The 10,417-nt window shown below is 46.0% G+C and overlaps 4 non-coding genes across 4 annotated transcripts; all 4 read left to right on the plus strand.

The window, feature by feature from the left end:
* The first annotated feature begins 1,295 nt into the window (after positions 1 to 1,295).
* LOC130331784 (U2 spliceosomal RNA) lies at positions 1,296 to 1,486 on the plus strand. Its single transcript, XR_008874595.1, has one exon. It is a non-coding gene; the product is annotated as a U2 spliceosomal RNA (small nuclear RNA).
* Positions 1,487 to 3,566: 2,080 nt separating this feature from the next.
* Positions 3,567 to 3,757, plus strand: LOC130331785 (U2 spliceosomal RNA). Its single transcript, XR_008874596.1, has one exon. It is a non-coding gene; the product is annotated as a U2 spliceosomal RNA (small nuclear RNA).
* A 2,086-nt stretch (positions 3,758 to 5,843) lies between these two features.
* LOC130331786 (U2 spliceosomal RNA) lies at positions 5,844 to 6,034 on the plus strand. The gene has a single exon (XR_008874597.1). It is a non-coding gene; the product is annotated as a U2 spliceosomal RNA (small nuclear RNA).
* A 2,089-nt stretch (positions 6,035 to 8,123) lies between these two features.
* On the plus strand, positions 8,124 to 8,314 carry LOC130331787 (U2 spliceosomal RNA). Its single transcript, XR_008874598.1, has one exon. It is a non-coding gene; the product is annotated as a U2 spliceosomal RNA (small nuclear RNA).
* Positions 8,315 to 10,417: the final 2,103 nt, after the last annotated feature.

Consider the following 10,417-nt stretch of genomic DNA (forward strand, 5'->3'; position numbering starts at 1 on the left):
GCGACTTGTCTGTCGCTGAACAGTCGCTTTTTATGTATTCAGCACCTATGTATAATGTTGTAAAAATGCTCTAGAAGCTAAAGTCGCAGAAATGTCACACATATTTGGCCTGCAACTTTCTGTGCGACAAATTCAGACAGGAAAAATCAGTATAAATCCTTAGAAAATTATCCCCCAGTGTCTCCATCTGCTGGCGGTATTGAATAAGCATTGCTGCACTGATGGGGTATGCATTAGACGAAAATAAAGAAGAAAAAGAAGAATAATACGCCCAGAAAAGAGGCGAAAAGGAGAAAAACGTAAAAAAACGTGAAAAAAAAGTAAGAGGAAGAGAAGGGAAAAAAAGGTGGAAATGGGTTTAAAAGTGATTTCGGCGGAGAAATATATATATATATATATATATATATATATATATATATATATGCGCACACACACACATAGATATAAACGTATTCTCCGTTGAGATATTGCAGCCGCTGCTGTGTCCAGGCCCAGGAGCCTTAGCACTGTGCTGTGATGTCACTCAATACCACTGACATCACTAGGTGTAAACAACATCTCTCCTTTGCTGTGTATGTGACTATGGAGCTGTTTGGTGATGTCGTCTATTACGGCCTTCATAGAAGCAACAGGAGATTGTTGCATCCATCTTGAACCCTCAGAACTACAGTGCTATGATGTCACTCACTTCCACAGGCCTTGCAGAGTGTAAACAACAACAACCCAGCTTTGTTGTGTATGTAACCAAAGGGATTTGTGATGTCACCTAGAACCTTCACAGCAGCGACAGCTTTATGAGGAGCATCAGCACTGCTCTGCCTGAGCAGAACCATCACCGCCATAGGTTGTCAAATAACCCGGATTTAACCCACACAGGTAAGTCCAATGGGGTGCAGGCATGTCCTCTATGCTTACAGCTTCCCGTGGGTGTTGGTTTGATACCGTTTGGGGACAGCCAAGGAGGCATCTGCAGGCAACAAAGGTAGGTGTGTGCTTGTGTGTGTGTTTCCTATGCAGATCCTAAGCCCAGTGTCACATGCAAGTAGGAGGAGTAAGAAGGGTTCCTGGCAAATCCGGGTTATGGATTGCATTTAAAAAGGCCCCGTGGGAGTGCAATGGGCCCCTGTCTTGCTGCTTAGCAATAATGGTATGGGTTTAGGTTCTGCTGTGTGTACTGGTGGTTGACTGCCCCCCAGCCCAGAGTGTGCATGGAAAATTGTCTGGCAGCCTCCCTGACAGCAAGCAGTGATAGTGCCCATGAAGGGGACCTTGTTGGGCCCGCCCCTTTCACGGTTATCGCTTCTCGGCCTTTTGGCTAAGATCAAGTGTAGTATCTGTTCTTATCAGTTTAATATCTGATACGTCCCCTATCTGGGGACCATATATTAAATGGATTTTTGAGAACGGGGGCCGATTTCGAAGCTTGCTTCCGTCGCCCTATGCATTGACCCGATATGGCAGTATCTTCGGGTACAGTGCACCACCCCCTTACAGGGTTAAAAAGAAAGATTCCTACTTTCATTGCTACCTGCTTGCTGGCTAGCCAGCTAGCCAGCCCTGTGGGCCTTGCTGCTGCTGCAGCCAAAAAACAAAAGGTGGTGCTGCTGCTGCTTCTGCTGCTTCTGCTTCTGCTTGTGTCTGGCCCCTGTTGGAGCGTCCAGGCACAGGACTTCTGCTGCTGCTGACTAAATGGCCTCCTTAATTGGATCATTTGAGTAGCCAGCACACCTGTGCAGGTAGGGCATGACATGATAGGCAGCTGCCTTGATAGCGGGTGGGTGCTGAATGTTCCTAATTGACAAAATAAGATTAATGCTTATGAAGAAATATAAAATCTCATCCCTTCCCCAATATCGCGCCACACCCCTACCCCTTAATTCCCTGGTTGAACGTGATGGACATATGTCTTTTTTCGACCGTACTAACTATGTAACTATGTAACATAACATGGGGGGGGGGGGGGGGGGGGGTCTCCTGGCTGTTCACACAGGTGTGTCATTGCTGTACATTGACCATGCATTGCTTCTGTGGTATTGCAAAGGCAAAGACAAATGCTTCCAGCCATCCATTGCACTAATGGATTGGTCATCAGCTGGCTGTCTATGTCCCGCATCAATATAGACCAAAGTACAGAGGGTTAGGCTATGCTATTGTGCACCTACCTGATGCATCAGAAGGTGCGAGGCCCTTGCTAAATTCTGTGCACAGACTTTGAGATCTATGCTTTAGACTGTATCTAAACCTGCTCCAACATGGACTGACATTCTGGCCTACTTTCAGCCGATGCGACTTGTCTGTCGCTGAACAGTCGCTTTTTATGTATTCAGCACCTATGTATAATGTTGTAAAAATGCTCTAGAAGCTAAAGTCGCAGAAATGTCACACATATTTGGCCTGCAACTTTCTGTGCGACAAATTCAGACAGGAAAAATCAGTATAAATCCTTAGAAAATTATCCCCCAGTGTCTCCATCTGCTGGCGGTATTGAATAAGCATTGCTGCACTGATGGGGTATGCATTAGACGAAAAAAAAGAAGAAAAAGAAGAATAATACGCCCAGAAAAGAGGCGAAAAGGAGAAAAACGTAAAAAAACGTGAAAAAAAAGTAAGAGGAAGAGAAGGGAAAAAAAGGTGGAAATGGGTTTAAAAGTGATTTCGGCGGAGAAATATATATATATATATATATATATATATGCGCACACACACACATAGATATAAACGTATTCTCCGTTGAGATATTGCAGCCGCTGCTGTGTCCAGGCCCAGGAGCCTTAGCACTGTGCTGTGATGTCACTCAATACCACTGACATCACTAGGTGTAAACAACATCTCTCCTTTGCTGTGTATGTGACTATGGAGCTGTTTGGTGATGTCGTCTATTACGGCCTTCATAGAAGCAACAGGAGATTGTTGCATCCATCTTGAACCCTCAGAACTACAGTGCTATGATGTCACTCACTTCCACAGGCCTTGCAGAGTGTAAACAACAACAACCCAGCTTTGTTGTGTATGTAACCAAAGGGATTTGTGATGTCACCTAGAACCTTCACAGCAGCGACAGCTTTATGAGGAGCATCAGCACTGCTCTGCCTGAGCAGAACCATCACCGCCATAGGTTGTCAAATAACCCGGATTTAACCCACACAGGTAAGTCCAATGGGGTGCAGGCATGTCCTCTATGCTTACAGCTTCCCGTGGGTGTTGGTTTGATACCGTTTGGGAACAGCCAAGGAGGCATCTGCAGGCAACAAAGGTAGGTGTGTGCTTGTGTGTGTGTTTCCTATGCAGATCCTAAGCCCAGTGTCACATGCAAGTAGGAGGAGTAAGAAGGGTTCCTGGCAAATCCGGGTTATGGATTGCATTTAAAAAGGCCCCGTGGGAGTGCAATGGGCCCCTGTCTTGCTGCTTAGCAATAATGGTATGGGTTTAGGTTCTGCTGTGTGTACTGGTGGTTGACTGCCCCCCAGCCCAGAGTGTGCATGGAAAATTGTCTGGCAGCCTCCCTGACAGCAAGCAGTGATAGTGCCCATGAAGGGGACCTTGTTGGGCCCGCCCCTTTCACGGTTATCGCTTCTCGGCCTTTTGGCTAAGATCAAGTGTAGTATCTGTTCTTATCAGTTTAATATCTGATACGTCCCCTATCTGGGGACCATATATTAAATGGATTTTTGAGAACGGGGGCCGATTTCGAAGCTTGCTTCCGTCGCCCTATGCATTGACCCGATATGGCAGTATCTTCGGGTACAGTGCACCACCCCCTTACAGGGTTAAAAAGAAAGATTCCTACTTTCATTGCTACCTGCTTGCTGGCTAGCCAGCTAGCCAGCCCTGTGGGCCTTGCTGCTGCTGCAGCCAAAAAACAAAAGGTGGTGCTGCTGCTGCTTCTGCTGCTTCTGCTTCTGCTTGTGTCTGGCCCCTGTTGGAGCGTCCAGGCACAGGACTTCTGCTGCTGCTGACTAAATGGCCTCCTTAATTGGATCATTTGAGTAGCCAGCACACCTGTGCAGGTAGGGCATGACATGATAGGCAGCTGCCTTGATAGCGGGTGGGTGCTGAATGTTCCTAATTGACAAAATAAGATTAATGCTTATGAAGAAATATAAAATCTCATCCCTTCCCCAATATCGCGCCACACCCCTACCCCTTAATTCCCTGGTTGAACGTGATGGACATATGTCTTTTTTCGACCGTACTAACTATGTAACTATGTAACATAACATGGGGGGGGGTCTCCTGGCTGTTCACACAGGTGTGTCATTGCTGTACATTGACCATGCATTGCTTCTGTGGTATTGCAAAGGCAAAGACAAATGCTTCCAGCCATCCATTGCACTAATGGATTGGTCATCAGCTGGCTGTCTATGTCCCGCATCAATATAGACCAAAGTACAGAGGGTTAGGCTATGCTATTGTGCACCTACCTGATGCATCAGAAGGTGCGAGGCCCTTGCTAAATTCTGTGCACAGACTTTGAGATCTATGCTTTAGACTGTATCTAAACCTGCTCCAACATGGACTGACATTCTGGCCTACTTTCAGCCGATGCGACTTGTCTGTCGCTGAACAGTCGCTTTTTATGTATTCAGCACCTATGTATAATGTTGTAAAAATGCTCTAGAAGCTAAAGTCGCAGAAATGTCACACATATTTGGCCTGCAACTTTCTGTGCGACAAATTCAGACAGGAAAAATCAGTATAAATCCTTAGAAAATTATCCCCCAGTGTCTCCATCTGCTGGCGGTATTGAATAAGCATTGCTGCACTGATGGGGTATGCATTAGACGAAAAAAAAGAAGAAAAAGAAGAATAATACGCCCAGAAAAGAGGCGAAAAGGAGAAAAACGTAAAAAAACGTGAAAAAAAAGTAAGAGGAAGAGAAGGGAAAAAAAGGTGGAAATGGGTTTAAAAGTGATTTCGGCGGAGAAATATATATATATATATATATATATATATATATATATATATATATATGCGCACACACACACATAGATATAAACGTATTCTCCGTTGAGATATTGCAGCCGCTGCTGTGTCCAGGCCCAGGAGCCTTAGCACTGTGCTGTGATGTCACTCAATACCACTGACATCACTAGGTGTAAACAACATCTCTCCTTTGCTGTGTATGTGACTATGGAGCTGTTTGGTGATGTCGTCTATTACGGCCTTCATAGAAGCAACAGGAGATTGTTGCATCCATCTTGAACCCTCAGAACTACAGTGCTATGATGTCACTCACTTCCACAGGCCTTGCAGAGTGTAAACAACAACAACCCAGCTTTGTTGTGTATGTAACCAAAGGGATTTGTGATGTCACCTAGAACCTTCACAGCAGCGACAGCTTTATGAGGAGCATCAGCACTGCTCTGCCTGAGCAGAACCATCACCGCCATAGGTTGTCAAATAACCCGGATTTAACCCACACAGGTAAGTCCAATGGGGTGCAGGCATGTCCTCTATGCTTACAGCTTCCCGTGGGTGTTGGTTTGATACCGTTTGGGGACAGCCAAGGAGGCATCTGCAGGCAACAAAGGTAGGTGTGTGCTTGTGTGTGTGTTTCCTATGCAGATCCTAAGCCCAGTGTCACATGCAAGTAGGAGGAGTAAGAAGGGTTCCTGGCAAATCCGGGTTATGGATTGCATTTAAAAAGGCCCCGTGGGAGTGCAATGGGCCCCTGTCTTGCTGCTTAGCAATAATGGTATGGGTTTAGGTTCTGCTGTGTGTACTGGTGGTTGACTGCCCCCCAGCCCAGAGTGTGCATGGAAAATTGTCTGGCAGCCTCCCTGACAGCAAGCAGTGATAGTGCCCATGAAGGGGACCTTGTTGGGCCCGCCCCTTTCACGGTTATCGCTTCTCGGCCTTTTGGCTAAGATCAAGTGTAGTATCTGTTCTTATCAGTTTAATATCTGATACGTCCCCTATCTGGGGACCATATATTAAATGGATTTTTGAGAACGGGGGCCGATTTCGAAGCTTGCTTCCGTCGCCCTATGCATTGACCCGATATGGCAGTATCTTCGGGTACAGTGCACCACCCCCTTACAGGGTTAAAAAGAAAGATTCCTACTTTCATTGCTACCTGCTTGCTGGCTAGCCAGCTAGCCAGCCCTGTGGGCCTTGCTGCTGCTGCAGCCAAAAAACAAAAGGTGGTGCTGCTGCTGCTTCTGCTGCTTCTGCTTCTGCTTGTGTCTGGCCCCTGTTGGAGCGTCCAGGCACAGGACTTCTGCTGCTGCTGACTAAATGGCCTCCTTAATTGGATCATTTGAGTAGCCAGCACACCTGTGCAGGTAGGGCATGACATGATAGGCAGCTGCCTTGATAGCGGGTGGGTGCTGAATGTTCCTAATTGACAAAATAAGATTAATGCTTATGAAGAAATATAAAATCTCATCCCTTCCCCAATATCGCGCCACACCCCTACCCCTTAATTCCCTGGTTGAACGTGATGGACATATGTCTTTTTTCGACCGTACTAACTATGTAACTATGTAACATAACATGGGGGGGGGGGGGTCTCCTGGCTGTTCACACAGGTGTGTCATTGCTGTACATTGACCATGCATTGCTTCTGTGGTATTGCAAAGGCAAAGACAAATGCTTCCAGCCATCCATTGCACTAATGGATTGGTCATCAGCTGGCTGTCTATGTCCCGCATCAATATAGACCAAAGTACAGAGGGTTAGGCTATGCTATTGTGCACCTACCTGATGCATCAGAAGGTGCGAGGCCCTTGCTAAATTCTGTGCACAGACTTTGAGATCTATGCTTTAGACTGTATCTAAACCTGCTCCAACATGGACTGACATTCTGGCCTACTTTCAGCCGATGCGACTTGTCTGTCGCTGAACAGTCGCTTTTTATGTATTCAGCACCTATGTATAATGTTGTAAAAATGCTCTAGAAGCTAAAGTCGCAGAAATGTCACACATATTTGGCCTGCAACTTTCTGTGCGACAAATTCAGACAGGAAAAATCAGTATAAATCCTTAGAAAATTATCCCCCAGTGTCTCCATCTGCTGGCGGTATTGAATAAGCATTGCTGCACTGATGGGGTATGCATTAGACGAAAAAAAAGAAGAAAAAGAAGAATAATACGCCCAGAAAAGAGGCGAAAAGGAGAAAAACGTAAAAAAACGTGAAAAAAAAGTAAGAGGAAGAGAAGGGAAAAAAAGGTGGAAATGGGTTTAAAAGTGATTTCGGCGGAGAAATATATATATATATATATATATATATATATATATATATATATATGGGCACACACACACATAGATATAAACGTATTCTCCGTTGAGATATTGCAGCCGCTGCTGTGTCCAGGCCCAGGAGCCTTAGCACTGTGCTGTGATGTCACTCAATACCACTGACATCACTAGGTGTAAACAACATCTCTCCTTTGCTGTGTATGTGACTATGGAGCTGTTTGGTGATGTCGTCTATTACGGCCTTCATAGAAGCAACCAGGAGATTGTTGCATCCATCTTGAACCCTCAGAACTACAGTGCTATGATGTCACTCACTTCCACAGGCCTTGCAGAGTGTAAACAACAACAACCCAGCTTTGTTGTGTATGTAACCAAAGGGATTTGTGATGTCACCTAGAACCTTCACAGCAGCGACAGCTTTATGAGGAGCATCAGCACTGCTCTGCCTGAGCAGAACCATCACCGCCATAGGTTGTCAAATAACCCGGATTTAACCCACACAGGTAAGTCCAATGGGGTGCAGGCATGTCCTCTATGCTTACAGCTTCCCGTGGGTGTTGGTTTGATACCGTTTGGGGACAGCCAAGGAGGCATCTGCAGGCAACAAAGGTAGGTGTGTGCTTGTGTGTGTGTTTCCTATGCAGATCCTAAGCCCAGTGTCACATGCAAGTAGGAGGAGTAAGAAGGGTTCCTGGCAAATCCGGGTTATGGATTGCATTTAAAAAGGCCCCGTGGGAGTGCAATGGGCCCCTGTCTTGCTGCTTAGCAATAATGGTATGGGTTTAGGTTCTGCTGTGTGTACTGGTGGTTGACTGCCCCCCAGCCCAGAGTGTGCATGGAAAATTGTCTGGCAGCCTCCCTGACAGCAAGCAGTGATAGTGCCCATGAAGGGGACCTTGTTGGGCCCGCCCCTTTCACGGTTATCGCTTCTCGGCCTTTTGGCTAAGATCAAGTGTAGTATCTGTTCTTATCAGTTTAATATCTGATACGTCCCCTATCTGGGGACCATATATTAAATGGATTTTTGAGAACGGGGGCCGATTTCGAAGCTTGCTTCCGTCGCCCTATGCATTGACCCGATATGGCAGTATCTTCGGGTACAGTGCACCACCCCCTTACAGGGTTAAAAAGAAAGATTCCTACTTTCATTGCTACCTGCTTGCTGGCTAGCCAGCTAGCCAGCCCTGTAGGCCTTGCTGCTGCTGCAGCCAAAAAACAAAAGGTGGTGCTGCTGCTGCTTCTGCTGCTTCTGCTTCTGCTTGTGTCTGGCCCCTGTTGGAGCGTCCAGGCACAGGACTTCTGCTGCTGCTGACTAAATGGCCTCCTTAATTGGATCATTTGAGTAGCCAGCACACCTGTGCAGGTAGGGCATGACATGATAGGCAGCTGCCTTGATAGCGGGTGGGTGCTGAATGTTCCTAATTGACAAAATAAGATTAATGCTTATGAAGAAATATAAAATCTCATCCCTTCCCCAATATCGCGCCACACCCCTACCCCTTAATTCCCTGGTTGAACGTGATGGACATATGTCTTTTTTCGACCGTACTAACTATGTAACTATGTAACATAACATGGGGGGGGGGGGGGTCTCCTGGCTGTTCACACAGGTGTGTCATTGCTGTACATTGACCATGCATTGCTTCTGTGGTATTGCAAAGGCAAAGACAAATGCTTCCAGCCATCCATTGCACTAATGGATTGGTCATCAGCTGGCTGTCTATGTCCCGCATCAATATAGACCAAAGTACAGAGGGTTAGGCTATGCTATTGTGCACCTACCTGATGCATCAGAAGGTGCGAGGCCCTTGCTAAATTCTGTGCACAGACTTTGAGATCTATGCTTTAGACTGTATCTAAACCTGCTCCAACATGGACTGACATTCTGGCCTACTTTCAGCCGATGCGACTTGTCTGTCGCTGAACAGTCGCTTTTTATGTATTCAGCACCTATGTATAATGTTGTAAAAATGCTCTAGAAGCTAAAGTCGCAGAAATGTCACACATATTTGGCCTGCAACTTTCTGTGCGACAAATTCAGACAGGAAAAATCAGTATAAATCCTTAGAAAATTATCCCCCAGTGTCTCCATCTGCTGGCGGTATTGAATAAGCATTGCTGCACTGATGGGGTATGCATTAGACGAAAAAAAAGAAGAAAAAGAAGAATAATACGCCCAGAAAAGAGGCGAAAAGGAGAAAAACGTAAAAAAACGTGAAAAAAAAGTAAGAGGAAGAGAAGGGAAAAAAAGGTGGAAATGGGTTTAAAAGTGATTTCGGCGGAGAAATATATATATATATATATATATATATATATATATATATATATATATATATATATATATGCGCACACACACACATAGATATAAACGTATTCTCCGTTGAGATATTGCAGCCGCTGCTGTGTCCAGGCCCAGGAGCCTTAGCACTGTGCTGTGATGTCACTCAATACCACTGACATCACTAGGTGTAAACAACATCTCTCCTTTGCTGTGTATGTGACTATGGAGCTGTTTGGTGATGTCGTCTATTACGGCCTTCATAGAAGCAACAGGAGATTGTTGCATCCATCTTGAACCCTCAGAACTACAGTGCTATGATGTCACTCACTTCCACAGGCCTTGCAGAGTGTAAACAACAACAACCCAGCTTTGTTGTGTATGTAACCAAAGGGATTTGTTATGTCACCTAGAACCTTCACAGCAGCGACAGCTTTATGAGGAGCATCAGCACTGCTCTGCCTGAGCAGAACCATCACCGCCATAGGTTGTCAAATAACCCGGATTTAACCCACACAGGTAAGTCCAATGGGGTGCAGGCATGTCCTCTATGCTTACAGCTTCCCGTGGGTGTTGGTTTGATACCGTTTGGGGACAGCCAAGGAGGCATCTGCAGGCAACAAAGGTAGGTGTGTGCTTGTGTGTGTGTTTCCTATGCAGATCCTAAGCCCAGTGTCACATGCAAGTAGGAGGAGTAAGAAGGGTTCCTGGCAAATCCGGGTTATGGATTGCATTTAAAAAGGCCCCGTGGGAGTGCAATGGGCCCCTGTCTTGCTGCTTAGCAATAATGGTATGGGTTTAGGTTCTGCTGTGTGTACTGGTGGTTGACTGCCCCCCAGCCCAGAGTGTGCATGGAAAATTGTCTGGCAGCCTCCCTGACAGCAAGCAGTGATAGTGCCCATGAAGGGGACCTTGTTGGGCCCGCCCCTTTCACGGTT

Source organism: Hyla sarda, unplaced genomic scaffold (assembly GCF_029499605.1).
Source record: "Hyla sarda isolate aHylSar1 unplaced genomic scaffold, aHylSar1.hap1 scaffold_358, whole genome shotgun sequence".
Taxonomy (NCBI): Eukaryota; Metazoa; Chordata; class Amphibia; order Anura; family Hylidae; genus Hyla; species Hyla sarda.